Source organism: Ambystoma mexicanum, chromosome 9, assembly GCF_040938575.1.
Source record: "Ambystoma mexicanum isolate Mex_15411 chromosome 9, UKY_AmexF1_1, whole genome shotgun sequence".
Lineage (NCBI taxonomy): Eukaryota > Metazoa > Chordata > Amphibia > Caudata > Ambystomatidae > Ambystoma > Ambystoma mexicanum.
The window spans coordinates 297,961,961-297,986,517 of NC_090931.1; positions in this window are offsets into that span (position 1 = coordinate 297,961,961).

Consider the following 24,557-nt stretch of genomic DNA (forward strand, 5'->3'; position numbering starts at 1 on the left):
TACTTAATCTAAGAGAAATATGTCTTATGTACATGGCTTATCATCTTCGAATCCTTTCGTGCCTTGAAGTTGCTTCTTGCTGCAGCATCTTTTATCCTGAGCCAAGCAAGTATCCTCTGTTCTGTACAAATCCGTATTCCAGGGGTCTGTCAGCTCTGCAGCCTTGGTGTCTCTCCTCGAGGCTTCTCGCTTACTATTATACGATGCCGACATCCATTTTCTCAACATGGCAGCTTTACTTGCATTATATTTTCTACGTTAGCAAGCTTCTAAATTGTCTTATCTACCTTGCGTTTCTCATATATACATCTACTGCATCTCTTATTACTTATCTTTTAAGTGTAAATGTTTTTCTTCATATTCGCATATATGTTTACTTCATCACTTCAATCACATCTTCATTCTCTAGCTATTCATATGTCATTTCAGTGCGTCCATGTGTCTTCTCTTCATGACGTCACTTTGCATCTGTCAGACTTTACTTATAGTTATTCATTGTCCATTGGTGACTGCAGACTTCCTTCTACTGCGTCAGTTTGACGGTACATTCGATACAGTTGTCTCAGTGCATAATGTCTCTCATATCTTCGATGCAGTATTGGGATGAAACTAGGTGTCATGTTAGTGCTTTCTTGCTATTCTTCCAATATGCTGCAGGTGAAAGGGTGGGCTCCATGAGTGATGTGTGTATCTGCTTCTCCACAGTATCAAATGCAGCCTTTATGTCCACATACAATATATATAAGGCAGGCATCTTCATACTTGGTTCTCTTAATCAATTTGACAACCAACAATATGCTATGGATCATCGATGAACCACCTCTAAAACCAGTCTGAAATGTCCTAAGTATATGTTGGCTTTCCACCCATTTTTGCAACTCCTTTAGGAGTAGAAATTCAAACATCTTGCCTGTAGACGGTAGTTACCAGGTGTGTTACAAAAGCCCTTCTTGAACACAGGTATTAATATCGAGCACTTCCAGGATTGAGGAATAATACCCAAAGCACAAACCTTTTCAAATAGGATCCTCGATAAACAGGTCCATTGTTGTGGATTCTCTTTTAATACAATATTTGCCAGGCAATTAGGGCCTGGCGCATGGGAGTTCTTCAGGTTATGGATTAAAGAGAGGATATTACCCACATCATATTTCAGCTCAAAAGGAGCCACCGAACGCACATGTGCGGTGTGGGTGTGTGGTTATTCCCTTCAAATTGTTTTTTATGTGAATCACCCACTGGGTAGCAGTGATTGGATTGAAGGTCCTCTTTTTGGGATGCCCCCTATACATACCAAGGCCTCCCAAATTAATTTAGTTTTACCGCTGGCTAAGACCTTTAACATGTTTTTCCACTGACTGTTTTTTATCGCGAAATGATGACGTCGAAGCCAGTTTGTGTATTTGTTTTTGACCATACGCACCTTAATATTACATTCTTCCCTAGGTTTCGATTCACGGCATATGGTCCTAATGTTTAACCTCAATTTCCGTTTTGCACTAGCAATATCTTTATCATATTGTTGGGGTATCTCCATTCACATGAAACACCATTGGGATATTGCATTTGCCGCCTGTGTGGTTAACTTATTGATCCATTTTTCAATTTCGTCAGGAGCTTTGAGGCTTATTTGGGCCATATCTAACTCTCTCAATTAGTGCACACATTCTTTCAAGGTTACGCTCCGACCAGCTGACCTGGGTTATGCCTGCTTTTAACCGCTATGCCATCTTTAAAATGGATATTTGTGCTTTTAACAGGCAAGTCTACCTCCAGCAACAGAAGTCGATGGTCACTGTTTTCGTTATTCAGTATTTGGAGGTTTCTAATACATGTAATACGGTCATGTGTGATGTGTACAAAATCAGTGGTGGCACTTTTGTCACCACGTAACCATGTTTTCCCCCAGGTACATCCCCCTTCGTTCGGCCATTAAGCTGGGCCATATCACAGTCTTTCAAAAAAGCCGACCAACGATTGCCAACCATATTAATTCTTTGCTGTAATAATTCAGATGAACCGTTAACCCACTCATTCTCACAAAATACACTCCTATCCCTACAATAAGCGTTTACATCACTGGCCTTAATCAAACTATCTACATCAGATATTCACCATGTCAAGACAGTCTCAGTTATACTCGAGAAAATGGCCATGGTGCATTCACCCTGGAGAGGGGCTGGGGGGTCATACACATTCAACAAAACAATTCTCTGTTTCATGGCTGGGCTCCAGTTTGTATTTCAATTGCTAATACATTCTTATCTTCAGTTCATATTGGAATTTCTTTAGCCACCAAACCGTGCTGGATTCCAGTTACTAACACCCCCCCGCATCCTCCCCCTCCTAGTTCAAGTATTTCTAAAGAGCCAGTCCGGGCCAGGAGATGTTACAATCCACAAGTATTCCATGTGAATAGTTTAATTAATTCCTGATCAAATGCAGCTTTGGACAAGACTCTCATTGGCAATTTCCATCCCTGGCGATCGTTAAGGTGCTCTTCACCCTTGTCCATATCTAGTGATTTTTCCATCCACAGATGCTCGTTTGAGGGCCTACACGTAATGCTCTTCTTTATTGGCTATTTCTGCTCCACATCATTTAACAAAAAACATGGTTTCGGAAATTGAGACTCACATGCTCTTATTTAATCAGGCACTTCCTGTGATCTGCAGTGGACGTGCATAATATTCATACATGCACTCTCTATTGGTTCCAGATATTCCAGATCAGTCGAACTCAATACCCGTAGCGGCAACATTTGCTGAAGGAAGTTGGGAAACAATGATCTATTGATGGGTTGGTCAACTCCGCTGGAATAAATGTTCGATATAGCCATAATCAGAGGGTCCATCTGAATCTTGCTTTTCCCACTTCCCACGCCCATCACCGGTTTCTGAGTGCTTTTCTTACTCTGTTTGATGTCAATCTTTACTTTAGGCTCTGGGGTGGAGCATCTCTCAATCACTGTTTCTATGCTGCTGTCAGAGCCGGGTGTAGACTGTTATTCTTCCACACGTGGGGTTCTGCAGACCCACGGCATGTTCCAACCAGGTCTGACAAAACCCATGTGTGGTAAAATAATGAACTGATATGAGCTGCAAAGAGATTTGATGGTCAACATCCACAAAAACTGCTGAATGAGTATAATATTATGCAGATGATCTCAAACAATTGAAGTAATGCACCAGTTTTGAGCAGTTAAAGTGGGTTTGATTGAAATCAAGAACAAATAAGGGGTCCATGAAATTGTGTGGGGGCAGTGACTGGATTAAAGTCCTTTGTGTGAACAACTTTTATCCTGATGAAGTCCTGTATAGAAATCACCTGAAACACAGTGTTGGATGCCCATATGTTCATCAGGTGCCGAAACACGGTGTTTCGACTGACCTGTATTAACCTGTATGTGCGGTCAACATCCCGTTTATTAACTTGAAAGTTATGAGATGAAATAGAGGGTAGCCCATTTCTCCAAATTGATATAGATCCGTCGACTCATTGTAACTGTGAAAACCTAGTGTCTCACTATGCGCATTGGTTGTGAGGCAGTGAATGCAAGTGGGGCCTTGCCATATATCCTCTCCTATAAAATTGAATTCGAGCTGTTTGGAAAAGTAGTTGTTGCACTTTATTTGACAGATTCTAGTAACCCCGTTTGCACTATTTGCACATTTTGTGATGTGTTGTACACTGGCTTTTTTTTGCACAAAGTTTTTGATTCATACTGTAATGTGTTCATTTACTTTTGTTGTTAAAATTATATAATGTTTATTTTTTTTATTTTATTTGCAATGGCTATTGAACAATCCTTAAGCAATATTTAAAATATAAACAAAATACAAAAAGGAAAAAGAGCAAAACCCAATAAACAGAGTGATTACAATATGCAACCATTATACAGTGTAGGATTTTTTGTTTAAAAGCCATAATAACAATATCTATACACTGTCTAAATTAAATAAATAGCCGGTTTGCAAATTCATCATTTGATCTCTAATGTGTGGGTTCGGCCATATCAAGTTTTTGCAGAGCCATTTTTCAAATTAATGTTGTTACTACTGATTCAGCAGAATATAGAGTGCTCAAGAATTGGTCATATCGAATATGATCTATATCATTAAGCAATGAACCATAGCTTTTCACATTATTTGACAATAGTGTGGAACAAGATCTCAAGGTGTGGCGGCTAGTTTCAACCTCGCTCCCGCAAAGTCGAAAGATGCGTTCCTTGTATATGATTCTCGAAAAGGTGCCCAGATACTCACCTTTGGGGAGGATGTTTAGTCTCAGATACAGTATAAAGCGCTCTTGGGCAAGATTGCATGCAGTACCCTGTGGGAGACTGCACCAGCCTTGTCCTCTTGGCAATAGTTAACACAACCTTTGGTATAAGCGTGTACTACACAAGTTGGTAGAGTGACTGAGCAGCCAGGCTTATCTCAAGAGGGGTCAATGTGAGCTGTAGGGTTGTAACACAGAGTTTAACAGTGACAAGTATTCAAATAAACACTTACACTCAAGGTTTCTTGATTAAACAATAATTTATTAATTTAACAGTCAGTTGAATAAGCCTTCCTTAGAAGGGAACAATATATGTAACACAAAAATATACTTTAAAAATACACACTCTCAGTTTCAATAAATCAGCAGATACCCATTTGTGATGGCACACAGATTCTTCCTACACCCTGAGGTGACTTAAATAACTTGGACACTGTGGACATCAATATATCACGGGTACATTTAGAGCAATATTGAGTTTGGTGTGAAAAGGAAAAGGTTTAGGGAATAAAACAATGGTTAACAAATATTCTTAAGCAGATAAATACTTTTGAACCCCCCAAATGCAAAGTAAATTAACCATTTCACAGCTACACAAGTTATAGAATGTGTGACTTTTGTTGAGGGATAGTTAAAGCACAAAGTCAGAGGTCAGGGAGCCAGGACAGCCAATGTCAATTGAGCCAAAGTCTAGGGGAGCTGAAGCACTTCTTGAAGGTAAATAAAAAGTCTTGCACAATGTTTTAGAAGTTTTGTAGAAAATGAAATCACTGTTGGGCCACAAGCTGGGAGGCTTTTGAGGGGCAAAGCTGCAAGCAACTCTGAAAGAGCAACCAAGACAAGTCTCAACTGAGAGCTAGCAAGGCTACACAACAAGAGGCAAGTACCACTTAGTTTACAGTACCTTAGGTCTGAAGAGATTGGTTCCAGCTGGCTTCTGTTCCAGATGTAGTATGGCAAAACTACGGTTTGAAGGGCGGCGGCAGCAATGGACAAACTTCAGATCAGTGGCACTTCACGGGTTCAGTTTCTCGCAAATAGCACCACCGTGGTTCTCAGATACCTTATGGACTTTCCTCACATCTGGGGTCCCGCACTCGTTTGAGTTGGCTCAGGCTCAGTCAGTCCTGCTTCAAGGGAATCCGGAGGATCTTCCTGGAGCTCGGGTCCGACTTAAAGACGACACACTCGATTCTGGTGTTCCTCTCCCTGGCAATCGGTTCCTGCAGCAGCAATGGGAGTACAGCCAGCTCTGAGAGAATTTCCAGATGAGTTTGTCTTGGGGTAGATTGGTCCCACCAACCCAAGGGGAGAAGTCGTCCTTTGCAGGGCTTCTCTAGTCGAGGCAAATTCAGAGCTTCAGCAATGCAGCAGGACTTCACCGGGCAAACCAATGGTGCAGGAGTTGCAGCAAACATCTCTTCCAAATTCTTCTTTGGATTCCTTTGTCCAGTGGTCGACTCTGCATTCCAAGCAAAAGACCTCGCCTTTTATGCAGGTTTCCCCCATTCATTTTCAGCCTAGCTATCAATCACACAGCAGGGTGGCTGTCCTCCAAGGACATCAAGCCGGCCAATCACCTTTGGGTGCATTCCTGTTACAAAGGAGACTAAGCACAGGGAGTTTCGGGCACCTCCCTCACTTCCTGCCCTGCCAGACACGCTGGAGCCAGAGGCAGGCTTCACTGATGAATCCGACAAAGACAAATCTAACAAAGGGACCAAATCTCAAGAAGGACCTTTCCTACAAAAAATTGCGAAAAAAGAAGACCGGGTCATTTTGACAAAATGGGCACCCATGGGTGCTTTACTGCAGCTGCAATTGCAGCCCGCGGAGGAAATACACAATGGTAAGAAAATGTAAACCACTGCCACCAGCCATTAATCATAGAAAGAGTAACATAAAAATGTTACATGAGAAACTAGACAAAGGGGATACTAAGTAACCCCTCCAGCACCCTATTGTAAGATAGTGTGTGTGCAGTTCCATGTGAGATTTTCGCCGCAATAATATCGCGATGCAAAAATATCGCCATATTTTTGCGGTGAAAATAACACATGGACCCTGCGGCGGACACCCCCGCAACCCCTGCATCATTTTTTTATGTGCGGGGGACACCCCCGCGACCCCCGCACCTAATATTTTCACCACCAAAAATATCGCCTATGGCCGTTCCCGACGCCCATATGTTCGGCGATATTTTTGCTGGCGAAAATATTACCTGATACCGTGTGTGCTGGGTCTAGAAAGTTACAAATGTAAGTAAAGACAATTTCACTTCACTGCTTTTGGAAACAGTAATTTAACCAACAGAAGGATTTTAACCCTTGGGGAAATCTGGAAGACTTCCCTGTGCCACTGCACTGAAGGTGCTGTGTGTCACAATGTAGAAAGATAATGCCTATGGAGTTTGTCAGACTCCAAAATCAAATGAAACACAGCGTTCAAATCAATGAAAAATACATGAGAGAATTGGAAAAAAGTCTCACTCTCTCCAGGATAAAAATTAAAAGTCCTAAAGTCCAGCAGCATATCGACCATTCGACTTTAGCATCACACCATTTTTACTCTAAGGAAATGACATGCACAGATTATTAGAAAATGATAAGGAATCGACTATTAAGCAGACAAAGACAGAGCTCACTGTTAACTAGTAATATAGACACTTCAATGTTTTAAAATCATTGTATATGGATGACATATATCCTTCTGAATAAACACGTAACTACTATGGTTTTGCGGTCAGCAGGAATATGTGTTGTCTAAAAAGGCATGTCAATATTCATACTTACCATACCCGGTGTCAATATCTATGTACAATGTCCATGTTCTGAAATTTGGTGCCAACACTCCTTTGGCGTCAACTGGCTCATTCACACCAGTGTTGCACTTCAATTCTTTGCGCAGATCTTTTCAAAGGCCAATCGATATAGTCCTTCCTTTAAGAACAACAGACGCTGCCACCTTGCTCAATCTATTTGTGTGTGCAAATTCCCCTTTAAGCAACTAAATTGATCACTATACTGTATCACCTGTTCACTACCCTGATCCAAGTTCATCATGAGAACCTTTTAATGTGGCTACAGCAACACTTAAGCACACCTCTGAGTGACATACACTCATCCATGAGTAATCCCTCCTTCCATATTGTAATACAGCCCAAAACTACTGTGTTAATCCAATATTTGTATTCCTTATTATTAATTTTTATATAGCGCTTTACACCAAAGCGCTTTACATGTAACCTACCAACCATCTTAAGTCAACTACCACTATAACTACAAGACACTATACATTGATTTACATGTTTAATGTGTTGCTATAGTAAACGTTGAATCTGAATCCACCTGCGTGTAAGCACTCTTACCAAATCAGAATGAGGACACCATATGGCTGTGTTCCCACCTGACCACAGACACCAAAAGCCGTGCCCTCTGTTCTTACTGCCAAACCACTGATGCTGCTGTTTTCAAAGCTTCCCATCCTCTACAACCAAGTCTGTGTGTCTGACATGAATGCACGTTTCCAATTCTCCAAATGTACTGAATAAAAACACTTTTAGCACATTTTTTTTGCCACTCACCATTTCATTAAACCCCTTTCCACACTTATGCTTATAGTTGGAAAATTGAAATCAAGACCTTGTTTTCTTTCCTTTTATAACCCACAGCTGGCAAGTATTCAGATATTATTTCACACTCCGGTGGCAGACAATGCAAACCCAACTTTCTTTGCAAAGTGCCCAAAATTGCACCCACAAACAAACAGTAACATTTTTGTAAGCTTCTTCACACTGTTCCCATCGGTGGGAAACCCTGTTATTTGCTTTCTAAACAAGATACAACATTATATAAGCCGTTTCATCAGCAAGCAGAAGTGAATTCCAATCCCAGACCTATGTGGTCTACCGCCTACATGTAATGTACATTGAATGTACGGCATGCAAACAAAGACATTCAAAAATCTGTGAGCATAATAATCTTAAATGGCAACCTAAATGTCATCTAATTTGAATGAAGTCTGTATATTGAAACCTCTGTAAAACATAACAATACATCGCACATAAATTCATAAAGATAAAAAATAGAACAGGCAAATTGCAAACAAGAATAGTGCAACATTTCATCCACGGGGTACCCAGTATTTTTCCACACATTTTTCATTGTGATATTTTTTTTACCACCAATTGTTTCCAATAGTTTTCACTGCAAAATGCAAAGGGGTGTCTGGGTAAGGCAATATTGGGTTGGTAGGAGAGATAGTGGGGGAAGAGGGATCTCCCCATGCATTTTGCAGTACAAAATTCAGTTAACAAATTCTGCTGTAAAAAAATTCTGTGGTGAAAAATTGCACAGTAAAAACACATAGAACCGCCCACAGTGGAAATAATGAAACTAGATTTAATTGGACAGTTTTGGAAAAAGTAAAAACATCTATCCCCCTGGGAACATAGACCACTGGCTCACGTTGAAAGATCAAAGACGGATAGATATACTGAATTTAGCCAATGACAGCCTAATTCAGAGGTCTGCAACCTTTGGCTCTCTCCAGATATTTTGGACTACAACTTCAATAAGCCTTACCCAGCTTTGTCAGTGGTGAGTAACTATGGATATCGTAGTCCAAAACATCTAGAGAGCTGCAGGTTGCAGACCTCAGGCCTAATAACCGGTGAGTAGACCTTTTGGTTACACGTCCCAGAGAATTATGGCGATGAAATCGATTGGAAGAGTAGGATCCTCTGAATTTGCATGGGGGTTCTTGTAGAATGCCCAAGAATTTCCAGTTAGGGAAAACTAAGCTGTTATCACTTGCTGCTGTACACGAGGTAAACTGCAAGAGGTAACACATTGCCATAAAACAAATACTATTGAATTCTTCCTACAAGATAACAGGGGGACATTATACATTTTTCGCACCCGCGGAAGGGCGCTGAGCTAATCAGGTGGCTGGAACAGCAGGCAAGAATATACATTCTCTGCCCGCTGTTCCCAGTCACCTGTTTCCAGTCACCAGTCACCTGTGGCCCTTTCCTTGGTGGCTATAGATAGAAAGTAGAACCAAAATAAATTCTGATTCTTGGTGTGTTTTTTTTGGTTCTACTTTCTATCTATATACACATACCTTGTGCCAAGAGAAACAAGAAAGGGGTTTCCAACAAACTACCTTTAAATATCCTCAGCAGAGGTCAACATAACTAGCTCTCACACCAAATCCATGTAATCACAAACCATCAATCTTTTACCAAATATAAAGAGATGGTAGGCTCAAATTTAGCAAGAATAATTCATCAGTTTATTATATTTTCTAATAAAACAGACCATGTGGTCACATTTGTACAACTCATTATACCTAAAACACAAATACAAAGAGACATATAATCTATGATTTAAATCTTGTGATGTGTTCACATAATATTTGATAGTCAGACAAAAGTGATGTTAGTAGCACAATGGGTGACTTCACAATAGCCTGGTCTTCTAATGCTAAAGCGTCCCCACTTCCTTTGTGTCGACGTGCACAAATACGTTTCCAGCCTTAATACTTCCACACTGAATTCTCCTTGTTTTTTGTCAATTAGTCGTGTATGTAAGGCTTTCTTCAGGACACAATATTAACAAGTACAATTTATTATGCAATCAAGTATGCAACGTCTCGATGTATCTAAAAAAACAACCACAAAAAAACAAAATGAATTTCTAAAAGAGCCTATTGTTATTTTTTACATGTATTTATAGCAGAGAACCTATGTTTTTACCTTTCTATCTATTTTGGTGGGTATGTTTTTATTCAAGAAAAAACACACACAAGAGCCATGCAGTACCATTAGCAACTTAGTGTGTACCAGCCCTATAATTTGGCTTATCATATCACCACAAGGTGATCGTATTTCTTTTAGCTCACATTAATCGGCCTATCATTTCTTAATATCGAAGGAAGAGGAAAAACATAGGTTTCACATACCTATAATCACTCACTTAACAGCACACCATTCCTGGGCTATTGAAAGACTGTCATTTAGAGATTTAACAAGAGGAGACACAATGGAGCAGTCTTACTCTCACAGACTCATAATATTATTTTCACACAGGTAACTATATTTCACCAATGTCATGTAACGAATTCTGATAAAGTCACAACATACCGGCAGTCATTCTGAATGCCGGTCCTCTATGTTATCGTGGCCTTCGTTATTTATATGGGCACTTGTTCCCACTTCAAAACGTAGCTTTATGGCTAAATCCTGTCTAAATAGAGAAAGGACAACAAACAGAACGGTCAATTTCAGTGTGGTTGTTCTAACAGACTGTTGATTACCCACAATTACCATTAATGTATCGAGGGCTCAAACATAAATTAGGTGCGAAATCACGTACCAGCAGTAGTTCACTCTGCCGGGCTCTGCGATGCCGCAGACTCGTTTTTCGTACAAAAGCGGGATGCAAACAAATAGCGCTGCTCGACTCGCACGTTTTCTATTGGAAAGAAAACACATGTGCGCGGACGCGGTTACTAAACCGTCTTTGATTGCACATCAGAAAAAAACACTCTCTACTTATATCTTGTATAAAGTTACCCTGTGGTCATAGATTTATGACTCGTATCGCCTCAACGATTTTCACCAACATCCAAAACAAAACTTGTTGTTTCCCTGTGTCATCATCACGGTTTTCACGTTTCTAGCAAATCACGTGACCTGAAAATGTGTAAGGAAGGCTAGGAATGACTGTTTAAAGGCGGACATATTTGAAAGGGTAAAAAGGATCTAACTATACTGCAGACAGGATGAATGGCATATTATGAACAGTGAATTAGTTAAATGGGTTACTTATGCAAAAATAATCCCCATTCAATATACAGATTTAGCCCATGTTTAACCAAGTCTAAGTTGTATATCCATTTTTGTTCTAGTTTACGTAATTTCCTGTCACGATCACCACCCCGTGGGTGATAGTCCATTTTTTGCAACACACACCAAAAGATGTCATTATGTGTGTGTTTCATCTTTTTGTAATGTTCTACCAATGGCTTGTCAGGCATGTTGTTTTTAATACAACCACGGTGTTCCCCAATTCGTGTTCGCACCGGACATTTGGTCTTGCCGATGTATATAAATCCGCATGGGCATATGATGCAATATATCACCCATTTGGTGGCACAATTACTGAAGAAATCTAATTTCCAGCTTCTGCTTTTCAAATCTATAATTTTGGTGTTCTTTGTAAATTGACACATGTTGCACTTCCCGCACTTAAAATGTCCTATTACAGGCGGTAGTTGCCACAATGTGGATTGAGCATTAAAACTGGATTTAGGCACTGGGTAGGTGTGGGCCAGTTTATCTCTGATGTTGGTGAGGCGTTTAAATGCAAAATGAGGAGGAGGAATATTAAAATCCTCTGTGTTAATCATTTTCAAGTTAGCTAAAATGGTTTTCCTTAGATCATTGCTAATTGGTGTGAAGGAAGACACACAGGTGATTTTATCTAGAGTAGTCGTGGTTTGTTTCGATAAACAATCTGTCCTTGTTATATTAGCGGCCTTTTTATATGCCCTTCTAATGATGTGGGACGGTTATCCTCTTTCTTTCAGGTTGCTTTTCAGAACTTGGCTATGATTTTTTAAATAATTTTTGTCAGAACAGTTCCGTCTGATACGGAGAAACTGGCCAAATGGTAGGTTTTCTCTTAATGATTGTGGATGGAAGCTGTTAAATTCTAATAAGTTATTTATTTGGGTAGGTTTTTTATATAAACTCGTACCAACCTTATTATCTGCCATTCTCCGAATGGATAGATCTAAAAAAAGGGATTTCATTTTCATTAGACTCACATGTAAATTGTATGGATGCCTCTCTCGTATTCAACCATATGGTGAACACTACCAATTCTTCTTGAGTGCCTTGCCAAATCATAAAAATATCGTCTATGTAACGGTACCAGGCCTTTATCTTGTCATGGTGTGGATTATCCGTCACATAGATGTGTGTGATCTCGAAATTGTTCATGTAAAGATTGGCTAAGTCAGGGGCGAAAGTCGCCCCCATCCTCGTGCCATGGAGCTGTTGATAAAAAACTCCCTTTCATATGAAAAAATTCTTGGTCAGTGCCAGATGGATGCACTCGGCAAGGAAAGCTGACGGTGGACATTTGTCCACACTAATTTCCAATATGTTGTTCATTACCTCCACACATTTAATCTGGGGTATGTTAGTGTAAAGGGACGTCACATCTAATGTGACCAACAAATCATGTGTTTCCATTTTTAGCTTATCAAGAATTTTTATCATCGACGTCGAGTCCTGAACAAAAGATTTCATTTTATTGACAAAGGGTCTGAGAAACACGTCAACATAGACCGACAAAGGTTCTAACAATGAACAAATGGCCGAAACAATCGGACGCCACGGAGGGGAAGTTAGATTTTTATGAACTTTTGGTAGGCAGTAAAAAGCTGGAATCACTGATTGTTTATTAATGAGGAACATCTTTTCATCGTCATTAATCCAGCCTTGTGATTGAGCATGTGTCATCAAGCTCGTTATTTCCTCCAGGATAGCAGGAGTTGGATCACTTGGTATCCTTTTGTAGACCGATGATGTTGGCAAATAATGTTTCCATAGCCCAGCCACCTATGTTCATCCTAGATTCCAAGAGTGATTGGTTGTTAATAAGATAGTCGGTTACCGTACTTATGTTGGTTCCTGTTCATCTTATACAATAGCTCTGTCGGTTTATTTTAACCTTATCACCCTTCTCCAGGAATCATTAGTAACCATCCAATTCAACAGAGCATGGTCACTAACTTCTTTAAAGGTTGTGATGATTGGAGAGCATCCCTCCAGCATAAGAGGGTCCATGCAGGCATAATCAATATGTGAGGTATGGCGGCCATTGGTCCAGGTAGGCGTCACATCCTTTAATTCTGAATTTGTTTTTAAGTATGATAGATGTTCTAATTCATTATGCTTTATCAATTGATGCCAATTGCGTTCCCCAGTTCCCTGGTCATTACACCCAGATGTAAGTCCTTTGCATTAAGGTCCTCTGCCAGCAATACACGTCCATTGGGGAATTCCTCGTGCCAAATGGCAATGGTATCACTCAATGTTTGTTGAATACTCTTAGTCTGAGATCCAGGGGGTGGGTCAGAAACATTAAGTATTAAGACTCGACTTGTTGAATTCTGCAAGACTTGGAAGTGTGCAGCTAAGCCATAAGGCAAGTTAATGGAGCTGGCATAGGATTCAAGCTGATATCTTGGTCTTGCACAAATAGCAAGGCGCCACTTGGGCAGACCAGTATCGAGGGATTTGCTGTATTAACTCTCATTTGGTATCCATCTATGTTAAACGTGTTACATAGCCATTTGTACTGTAGTATGAAAACCTCAGAGATTAATAACAAAAGTAATCAGGATGCGAGATCCTCAAACAGTTACACAGTTTTTGGATATATTTATTTCAATCTCAAAAACCAGTTTCTTTAATTATTACACAGCTTTCGCTAAGCACAAAAGCGACAACGGACAGATTTCAATACAAACAAAGGGAAGTACAACTGTGCACCCTCGTCAAGGATGTGGAAGAAGAGTTCCCTGGGTATATGTGGGGGCCAACCGTGCTCATTTCTGTGATCTTAGCCCTGCAGCAGGTTATCAAAGTAAACCCCATCTGTTGTAAGTGGGGCAGATTAGACTTTAGCATGGTCACCATCAGTGGTGAGGTGAATTTAATCAGTGCCCAATTCCTCAGACAGCCCATACTTGGTAATTTATGTTTCGATATATCTCTGGATGCAATCATGCCAGCAGGCCCCACCCTACCCAATAACCCCAGTAAATAAGTGTGATTGAGGAACGGACTCAACTCTGTGGGATTTAATTCCTTCATGATGATCCATTTGCCTAATTTACAGATGTTTTGGTTCATCATATTACATTCAATGGAGTTGCCCATAAGAGCCTTTGGTTCAATTTGAGTTTTGTCCTTGATTGGGTGACTCAATGTTTTGTTAGTCGCCATCACCATGTTTCGCTCTTTGGCCTCTGTGGTTTGTGCCGCTCCAAGGTTTTCACAGGGAGTTGAGTCCTACATGCCGTATTCCTCTTCTTCTTCTATACTTGTTTGTTAATACTGGAATTCAAGGGGGAGGGGTGCCACTGGTTGCAGCCAGCGGCCTATGGGACCCTGTAGATGTACTTCAAGCAGTGTATTGGTAACCATCCGCAGTGTTTTTGCTGCCAGAGCCTTTATTTTTCTAGATTTTAAGTTAGACCCAGGCAAGTTCACACTCCTGCCCCCTGTGTCCTTGAAGACCATTTTTTTCCTTTGCCTTTGTTCATGTGGACGTGCAACGTGAATTTATGGGGCAGTCCAGAGGTGGATACAACTGCCGGTGGCACAGGAGAGATGTGTCCCACACAGGATCTTCCTCCACAGTTTGGTGCCTGCAGGTTCTAATCTCCTTTCCCCCTCCTTCTTAGTGGTTTCCCTTTATTGGAACCAAGAATGCCAAATCACTGGCTTTACTGAAGTTTGCCAGTATGGCATCCACCATTTTTGACCTCTGATTGGTCGTGCACAAGTGTGGCCAGGAGGTCAGTCATTATATACAGCTGACCTATAATTAGTTCCGTGTTAGTGAACGTGACATCCAAGTTGGTAGCGGGGGGGTCTATGGGGTGATGGAAAATGATCTGTGTCTGAGTCAGAGTCTGACGAATCAAATGAGCCTGAGCGGGAGAATAGCTTGGTCAAGTCCGGCGTGGGTGGCAGGGATGTTTTCCTCAGGTCTGCTCTGCGGAAGAGTGGTGCCACCTCCTAATGAGTCTTTGAGTCCTATAACCACGTTAAGTAGCGAATTGTTATTGTCCAAAGTGAAAGAGGATGATTGCACCCTAGTATCGCCATTCAAGGGATGCATTTGCTGATTTGGTTCACGCTCAGAAATGGGGTGTGTGCAGTGTTTTCCCCGGCTAAAAATTTCCTCATAAAAAGGGGACCCGGAGTGGTCCTCTACTCTGGCCTTTTTCATAGATACGGTCTGCTTGCTTCCCGGACAAGTCGGGCTCCTTTGTTGCTTGTTGGTGCTGTTGATCGCACTGCGCAAGGTGTATTTCTTTGTGGAAAAGCGCTTCATATTTTATTGGGGAGATAGAGTCACTGTTGTAAATATGCTCCGAGTTGCAATCTCATCCCATTCGCAGGCCACATGCCACCGGACACCAGTCACTCTACCTCACTCCTGCCGCGCTGTTGTCCCAGTTTTAATGGCAATGCAGGAGGCTGTAGGAAAGAGCAGTAGAGCTTGGAGCCAGAGAGACAAAAATCCAGGAAGTGTGGAGCAATCAAATGCCGAATCACCATCCAAGAAAGAACGCGATCAAAAACAGTAGTTTGTGAGGAGCTATTTATCTATTACAAGCAGCACACCAGACACTCTACCTCACTCCTGCTGCGTTTTCCGATTTTTCTGGCTTAGGTATGATGCAGCGAAGAATTGGTCTGCATATGCTCCCATGTCCCTAAATATATGGTGTAAAAGGGAGGGGTAGCTTGCTTTACACGTGCTGGATTGTTGTACTTTCTCCCCATTTCTGTGGCGCAGGCCCCCCGTTAACAAAAATGTGGGGAGGATCTGTTATATAAAAACCATGCTAGTACTGGGTGTCAGCACTTCCCAAGTATCTTGAGAGTAAGACATTGAATGGATGAAGTGAATGCTAGTACTTGGTGGCAGCTCTCCTAAAGTATCTCAAGAAAGAGACATTGAAGGAAGGCAGTAAATGTTAGTACTGGGTGTCAGCACTCCTAAAGTATCTTGAGAAAGAGTATGTCAAGCAATAGAGTGCATGCTAGTACTTGCTGTCAGCATATGTAAAGTATCTTGAGAAAGAGATGTTAAAGCAATACATTGCATGGCTTAACTGGCAGTTGAAACTCCTAAAGACATTGAAAAGATGCATTGCCTTCTGGAAGTGAAGTCAGGTGTCCTAAAGCCTCTTGGCAATGAGCCTTCAGAGGCAAACAGTGCATGTTGGAATTGGGATTCCGAACTCGTCAAGCACCTTGAGAAATAGACATTGAGGGAATACAGTGCATGCTGGGACTTGGAGTTACAACTCTTAAAGTATCTTGAACAAGTAATCTTTTGAGAAAATTCGACCCTGAGAGTGCCAGCCCTGATAACCATTCACAATAATGCAAAAATAAAGCTATGCTTAATTTTGCTCCCTTGGTCAAGTGATGGTTTGGATGAGTCCTTTCCAGACCAAGCAGAGTGTTTTTTTTAAATGTGCACAAGTTCCCAGTATATAATGTTGACCTGTTTTCCACATCACTATAGGTTTATTTTAGCAAGCAAAGATCCTTAGCAAAATCATTAACGTGATATCGACCATTCGATTTTAGCATCACACCATTTTTACTCTAAGGAAATGAAATGCACAGATTATTAGAAAATGATAAGGAATCGACTATTAAACAGACAAAGACAGAGCTCACTGTTAACTAGTAATATAGACACTTCAATGTTTTAAAATCATTGTATATGGATGACATATATCCTTCTGAATAAACACGTAACTACTATGGTTTTGCGGTCAGCAGGAATATGTGTTGTCTAAAAAGGCATGTCAATATTCATACTTACCATACCCGGTGTCAATATCTGTGTACAATGTCCATGTTCTGAAATTTGGTGCCAACACTCCTTTGGCGTCAACTGGCTCATTCACACCAGTGTTGCACTTCAATTCTTTGCGCAGATCTTTTCAAAGGACAATTAAAGGATATAGTCCTTCCTTTAAGAACAACAGACGCTGCCACCTTGCTCAATCTATTTGTGTGTGCAAATTCCCCTTTAAGCAACTAAATTGATCACGATACTGTATCATCTGTTCACTACCCTGATCCAAGTTCATCATGAGAACCTTTTAATATGGCTACAGCAACACTTAAGCACATCTCTGAGTGACATACACTCATCCATGAGTAATCCCTCCTTCCATATTGTAATACAGCCCAAAACTACTGTGTTAATCCAATATTTGTATTCCTTATTATTAATTTTTATATAGCGCTTTACACCAAAGCGCTTTACATGTAACCTACCAACCATCTTAAGTCAACTACCACTATAACTACAAGACACTATACATTGATTTACATGTTTAATGTGTTGCTATAGTAAACGTTGAATCTGAATCCACCTGCGTGTAAGCACTCTTACCAATTCAGAATGAGGACACCATATGGCTGTGTTCCCACCTGACCACAGACACCAAAAGCCGTGCCCTCTGTTCTTACTGCCAAACCACTGATGCTGCTGTTTTCAAAGCTTCCCATCCTCTACAACCATGTCCGTGTGTCTGACATGAATGCACGTTTCGAATTCTCCAAATGTACTGAATAAACACACTTTTAGCACATTTTTTTGCCACTCACCATTTCATTAAATCCCTTTCCACACTTATGCTTATAGTTGGAAAATTGAAATCAAGACCTTGTTTTCTTTCCTTTTATAACCCACAGCTGGCAAGTATTCAGATATTATTTCACACTCCGGCTGCAGACAATGCAAACTCAACTTTTTTTGCATAGTGCCCAAAATTGCACCCACAAACAGTAACATTTTTGTAAGCTTCTTCACACTGTTCCCATCGGTGGGAAACCCTGTTATTTGCTTTCTAAACAAGATACAACATTATATAAGCCGTTTCATCAGCAAGCAGAAGTGAATTCCAATCCCAGACCTATGTGGTCTAGCGCCTACATATAATGTACATTGAATGTACGGCATGCAAACAAAGACATTCAAAAATCTGTGAGCAAAATAATCTTAAATGGCAACCTTAATGTCATCTAATTTGAATGAAGTCTGTATATTGAAACCTCTGTAAAACATAACAATACATCGCACATAAATTCATAAAGATAAAAAATAGAACAGGCAAATTGCAAACAAGAATAGTGCAACATTTCATCCACGGGGTACCCAGTATTTTTCCATATATTTTTCACTGTGATATTTCTTTGCCACCGATTTTTTTCCAATTGTTTTCACTGCAAAATGCAAAGGGGTGTCTGGGTAAGGCAATATTGGGTTGGTAGGAGAGATAGTGGGGGAAGAGGGATCTCCCCATGCATTTTGCAGTACAAAAACCTGTTAACAAATTCTGCTGTAAAAAAAATTCTGTGGTGAAAAATTGCACAGTAAAAACACATAGAACCGCCCACAGTGGAAATATTGAAACTAGATTTAATTGGACAATTTTGGAAAAAGTAAAAACGTCTATCCCCCTGGGAACATAGACCACTGGCTCACGTTGAAAGATCAAAGACGGATACATATACTGAATTTAGCCAATGACAGCCTAATTCAGAGGTCTGCAACCTTTGGCTCTCTCCAGATATTTTGGACTACAACTGCAATAAGCCTTACCCAGCTTTGTCAGTGGTGAGTAAATATGGATATCGTAGTCCAAAACATCTAGAGAGCTGCAGGTTGCAGACCTCAGGCCTAATAACCGGTGAGTAGACCTTTTGGTTACACGTCCCAGAGAATGATGGCGATGAAATCGATTGGAAGAGTAGGATCCTCTGAATTTGCATGGGGGTTCTTGTAGAATGCCCAAGAATTTCCAGTTAGGGAAAACTAAGCTGTTATCACTTGCTGCTGTACACGAGGTAAACTGCAAGAGGTAACACATTGCCATAAAACAAATACTATTGAATTCTTCCTACAAGCTGTTCCCAGTCACCTGTTTCCAGTCACCAGTCACCTGTGGCCCTTTCCTTGGTGGCTATAGATAGAAAGTAGAACCAAAAAAACATTCTGATTCTTGGTGTGGTTTTTTTGGTTCTACTTTCTATCTATATACACATACCTTGTGCCAAGGCAACAAGGTGTGCTCCAAGGTTTACTTTCGAATTAACATTTAAGTAACATTGAATTTATTCTATCACCGGCGGTGCCCGCCCTACATCTTCTGGATCCTGTCCCGGGTGGCGCCATTTTGTTTTTCTTTTTGAATTTGGAGTGGCAACAGGGAGCCGTATCCTTTGTGGGGGCAGTCTTGCCAGGGGGTGAGAGTGGCAACAGGGAGCCGTATCCTTTGTGGTGGCAGTCTTGCCAGAGGGTGAGAGTGGCAACAGGGAGCCGTATCCTTTGTGGTGGCAGTCTTGCCAGAGGGTGAGAGTGGCAACAGGGAGCCGTATCCTTTGTGGTGGCAGTCTTGCCAGGGGGTGAGAGTGGCAACAGGGAGCCGTATCCTTTGTGGTGGCAGTCTTGCCAGGGGGTGAGAGTGGCAACAGGGAGCCGTATCCTTTGTGGTGGCAGTCTTGCCAGGGGGTGAGAGTGGCAACAGGGAGCCGTATCCTTTGTGGTGGCAGTCTTGCCAGGGGGTGAGAGTGGCAACAGGGAGCCGTATCCTTTGTGGTGGCAGTCTTGCCAGGGGGTGAGAGTGGCAACAGGGAGCCGTATCCTTTGTGGTGGCAGTCTTGCCAGGGGGTGAGAGTGGCAACAGGGAGCCGTATCCTTTGTGGTGGCAGTCTTGCCAGGGGGTGAGAGTGGCAACAGGGAGCCGTATCCTTTGTGGTGGCAGTCTTGCCCGGGGGTGAGAGTGGTTCTTATAGGGAACCTTAATCCCTTTGATGGTCAGGCACTCGGAACTCTGGACTATGACTACTTACTGGACTAGGTAGAGAGACTTCACCCGCGAATAAACTCTTCAAAGTGTTAGATTAATGCTCTCCTAAAATAAGGGAGATCACAAGCACCTTAAGGTGAAGCTGTTGTGAGAGCTAAAAATAGACCGCACTGCCACAAAAGACGAAATACAGAACCAGTGGAACACTGAGTGGGGGGTTTGACTTCAATTTCCCTGCCTCCTGACTCCCTCCGAGGTTGCAGTGTTCTATTCACAGAGGTATGGTTGTGCCAAGCAACACCTCATCTCATTCTTCAATGACATGTTCTTTGAAATGATTGGCGTGCACATAGCTTTAAGATGTAGCAGCCGCTGGTGCATTGCATAAATAAAGCATATGAGACCCCCCTCACTAATTACAGTGATGAGAGAGGGAGAGGGGGAGAGAGGGAGAGAGAGAGAGAGAGAGAGAGAGAGAGAGAGAAAGAGAGAGAGAGAGAGAGAGAGAGAAAGAAAGAGAGAGAGAGGATGTGAGGGCTAAGAGCATCAGGTGGCTGCGGGTTTTCAGGATATCCCTCATCAATATTCATGAGGAAAAATGTGCATACATTTAGAATCATTGTATGCAAATGTGTCTCATGAATATTAATGAGGGGTAGCCTGAAAAACTGGCATGTGTCTGGCCCTCGATGCCTGGAGTTGGACAATCTATCCAAAAGCGAGAAAGTGGTACAGCAGAAAAAAGTTTTGGGAGAGGCAAGTGAGTCACAGAAAACACTTGAGTCTGTCTGCTGGACTCAGTCTGTAGCTTGTCTTTTGGATTGGGCCAGGGGAGCACTGTCAACTAAATCTCCATCTTGTACCCACTTTGAAGTGTCGGCTAGGTGATGCCTTCTGGATCAGTGTTCCAGTGCATTGTGGTGCAATGCCACCTTCAATTGCCATCTTTCATAAGCTAAAAGCAAACTCAAAGTGGGACATGTTTCCCCCGTTAATTGCAAAGCAGATTTCTTCCATTTGCGCTTTTTTGCAAAATGTTGCCTCTGTTCCATTTTCCTCCTTTTCACTGCTGGTAAACACCACCTGAAAAGTACGTTTTGCAGGCAGCATCACTGCTTTTACAAGGTGGTAAATAAAGTGGATTGGTATACGTGGCATAAACAGTGTTTTCCACCACTTTTACGGATCTGCTTTACCTGGAAAATGACCCCCAAAGCACCTCCTGCCACCACTTACCCTCACTGCACCTAATTTTATACAATTTTACTTTTAACTATTTATTTTATTTTAATTACTCATTTTAACTTTGCGGGCACTAAGTACTTGTTCTGTTCATTGTATTCCCCACTCCTGTGGGCGGTGGGTTCCTGGCAATCATTGCAAACCTGAGGCTTGGCTTGGGTATTGCTGTGCTTTTTTCTTTCTACCTGCACTCACTGGCTAACCCTAGTCTGTCGTTGCTGTCCATTGAAGGTGCTAGCTGATTGGCTACGTTTATACTATGTGTGTTTTTACCAACAAACCACAATGACAGCGCAGCAGGATAGGGCTTATGGCACTGAAGTCGTGCCAAAGTCCAGCCATTCTGTGCCCATCTGTGCAAGCCTGTGCCCGTTGAGGGCATGGATGGGCCCAATCAACACCATTGCAGTGGAACTATGCGTCAGAATATCCACGATTTAGCCCATCCTTCAACCAAGTTTCCCCCTTGTTCGGGCCTGCCTTCGGTAACCTGTCCGTCCCCCACCGCACAAGGCATGTTGGGTCTCCCTGCAAAGCTATTAAATACTAGATCGTTGTCAGCTCATGCTGTATCCATAAAAAAATCTCCTAGAAGACCTTGTGCCAGATATTCTCTGCTTAACTGAGACGTGGTTAACTGAGTCATCTGCGCCGGTGCTGGTTCAGACTTTGCCCTGTGATTATAAAATAATAAATCTTGACCGAGTGTCACCACATCCGGGGAGGCAGGGTGGCAATGGTTTTTAAATCTAAATATACTGTGTCTCAGGTTACGCTTATCCATACGGTTGCTATGGAAGCACTGTTACTGTGATGCACCATTTTGGCGTCTTACATGTGCCACTTTCTGATCGTCTACAGACCCCCTGGGTCACATGCAGGTGTTCTTGATACCTTTCTGGATCTCTTAGCTGAACTTCAGATGAAATTCCCTCATCTAGTCGAATTAGGGGATTTCAATGTTAAATGTAATGGACTTCTATGGCGGCTTTAACTGTGTGCCCCCCCAAATGGTCGTCATTCCCTCTATTTTCAGCGGAGACGATCTGCAGCTCAATAAATCAACTTAACTCAGCAGCTCCTTGGTATCTGGTGCCCTTGTCTATGCTAAAGGTCATTTCCCATGGGCTACTGTCCGAGATCACCCAGGCCACCAAAGTGTCTTACCAATCGGATCACATATCCAGAGAGCTGAAACAATCCATTATCATTCCGTTACTAAAAAAATACATTCTGGACCCGTCACTCCCTTCAAATGTTCACCCTATTTCTTTGCTGCCTTTTTTAATGAAGTTGTTAGAGGCTTTGATTTCACCCGTTCCCTCATCTTTTCTGGAAACTTCAGGATTCCTTGACCCCTTTCAATCAGGATTCCAGCCGGGCTGGGGCACGGAGAGTGTCCTGGAATCAATGCTGGATGACATGTCCAGGCTGGTCGATGGGAGTGGTGTGGGTGCACTGATTTTGTTGGATCTATCAGCAGCATTTGATACCATGGACTATCCAACCTTGCTGCCCCGCTTGACCCATGTCAGCCTCACCGGCCTGGTACAAGGATGGTTTACATCAATCCTGATCGAAAGGGCCAGGTACTTTCACTCCTCCCTTTCTCTTTACTCCCCCGCTCTCTTTTCAGTGGTGTCCCTCAGGGGTCCGCCTTGTCTCCTACGCTCTTCAACATCTACATTCAGCCTCTTGCGTGTCTCATCCGTTCCTTTCGCATTAGATGCTATACATATGCTGACAACACAAAGATCCTGATCCGATTAGATCTTGATAAAGCTGGGATGTCATCCTGCCTCTCTCAATGCTTGGAAGCTGTAGGAGACTGGATGAACCACAACTGGCTGAAGCTTAATGGAGACAAGACGGAAGTTCTGGTGGTGGGTGCCCCTCCTGTTCCATCACTCTGGGTGTCCTCCTCTTGGCCACCCTCGCTGGGCTGTCTTTCCACCCCAGTCACAGTAGTAGAAAATATTGGAGTATTGTTCTCATCCACTCTCTCTATGGCTCAACAGGTCTTTAAATCTGTAAGGCGGGGCACTTCCATTTGAAGATCCTGCCAAAAGTGCTTCCTCTCATACCACCTCATTTATGGCCCCCGGTGGTAGCAGCCCTGATCCTCAGCCTCCTGTACTATTGTGATGTGCTTTACCTGGCCCAGCATAAGGGCCTAGTTCAGCGACTGCAGCGCCTTCAAAATCTTGCGGCACAAGTCTCTACTGGTTCCCCCTATGGAGTGCATATCACCCCAATCCTGTGCTCGTTACATTGGCTGCCGGTGACTGATCGAATTAACTTTAAATCTCTCAGTTTGCTTCACCGGGCAATCCAGGGTCATGGGGCTGAATACCTTTGCGACAAATTTGCTTGTAACCTCCCAAACCGCAAGCTATGCTCCCGGTCTGCTGTCTTGCTCTCGGTTCCCACTTTTCGGCGTACCAGATTGGGCTGCCGGGCCCTTTCTGTGACCGAGGCCCAACTCTGAATTGCTCTACCTCTACCACTAAGAGGTATAACCAACCACTTGGAGTTTAGATGCGCCCTGAAGACCTTTCTTTTTTAGCCTATTGTGAATTGCCTGCCTTGTGATGTTCTAGCGCCATGATTCCCCAGGTGAAAGTGTGCTTTATAAGCATTATTAAAATGAACACAACATATATGCCAGAAATAACTTTCCTAACTCACCAACGAAAGAGCGACCCTCCAAAACAGCTCTAGCAGAATAACCTCTGGCCTCTGCTAGTGGCCCTTTCTCCGGGGACATCGCATACATTCATTTGCATCTGGAAAAAAGATTTCATTAAAAATCCAAGTTGTCGATGCATACTTAATTCACCCCAAAAGGATGAAATTCTGAAATGAAAAGTCAAACCAATATCGATCTCCTCAACTAGTGACGCCGCCAGACCCCCATGAGGGTTATGAGTGAAAATGAAGTACTCCCACCCCTAATTTTCTGTGTCCCCACAATCCATGGCCTATAAACTGGCATCCAACAGTGCTAGAATTCCCCAGTGATAAACGGGGATTCAAGAAACATACCATCTCTGGACGCCACCCCAAAACAAAAAAAGCCTGGACATTGCCAGATTGCCAACTAATGGTTGCAACAAAAAATAAGACCAGGAACCAAGACTTCTCCAGCTCTGCCCAGGGAGTATGGAAAGACAACCTGCCGGCATCAAACTGTACCCCAACCTCCTGCAATTCTGAGAACACCCAATGCGGAACCTCCCTGAGCCAGACTGGGTCGTTCTTTCCTTCCCTAACACGCTACATCCAGATTCTTATAATTTTTGGTGCTGCAAAGTGTCTTCAATCCTAGTAAGCACCTTATAAACCCCAAATAAATAAATAAACAAACAAACAAACAAACAAAT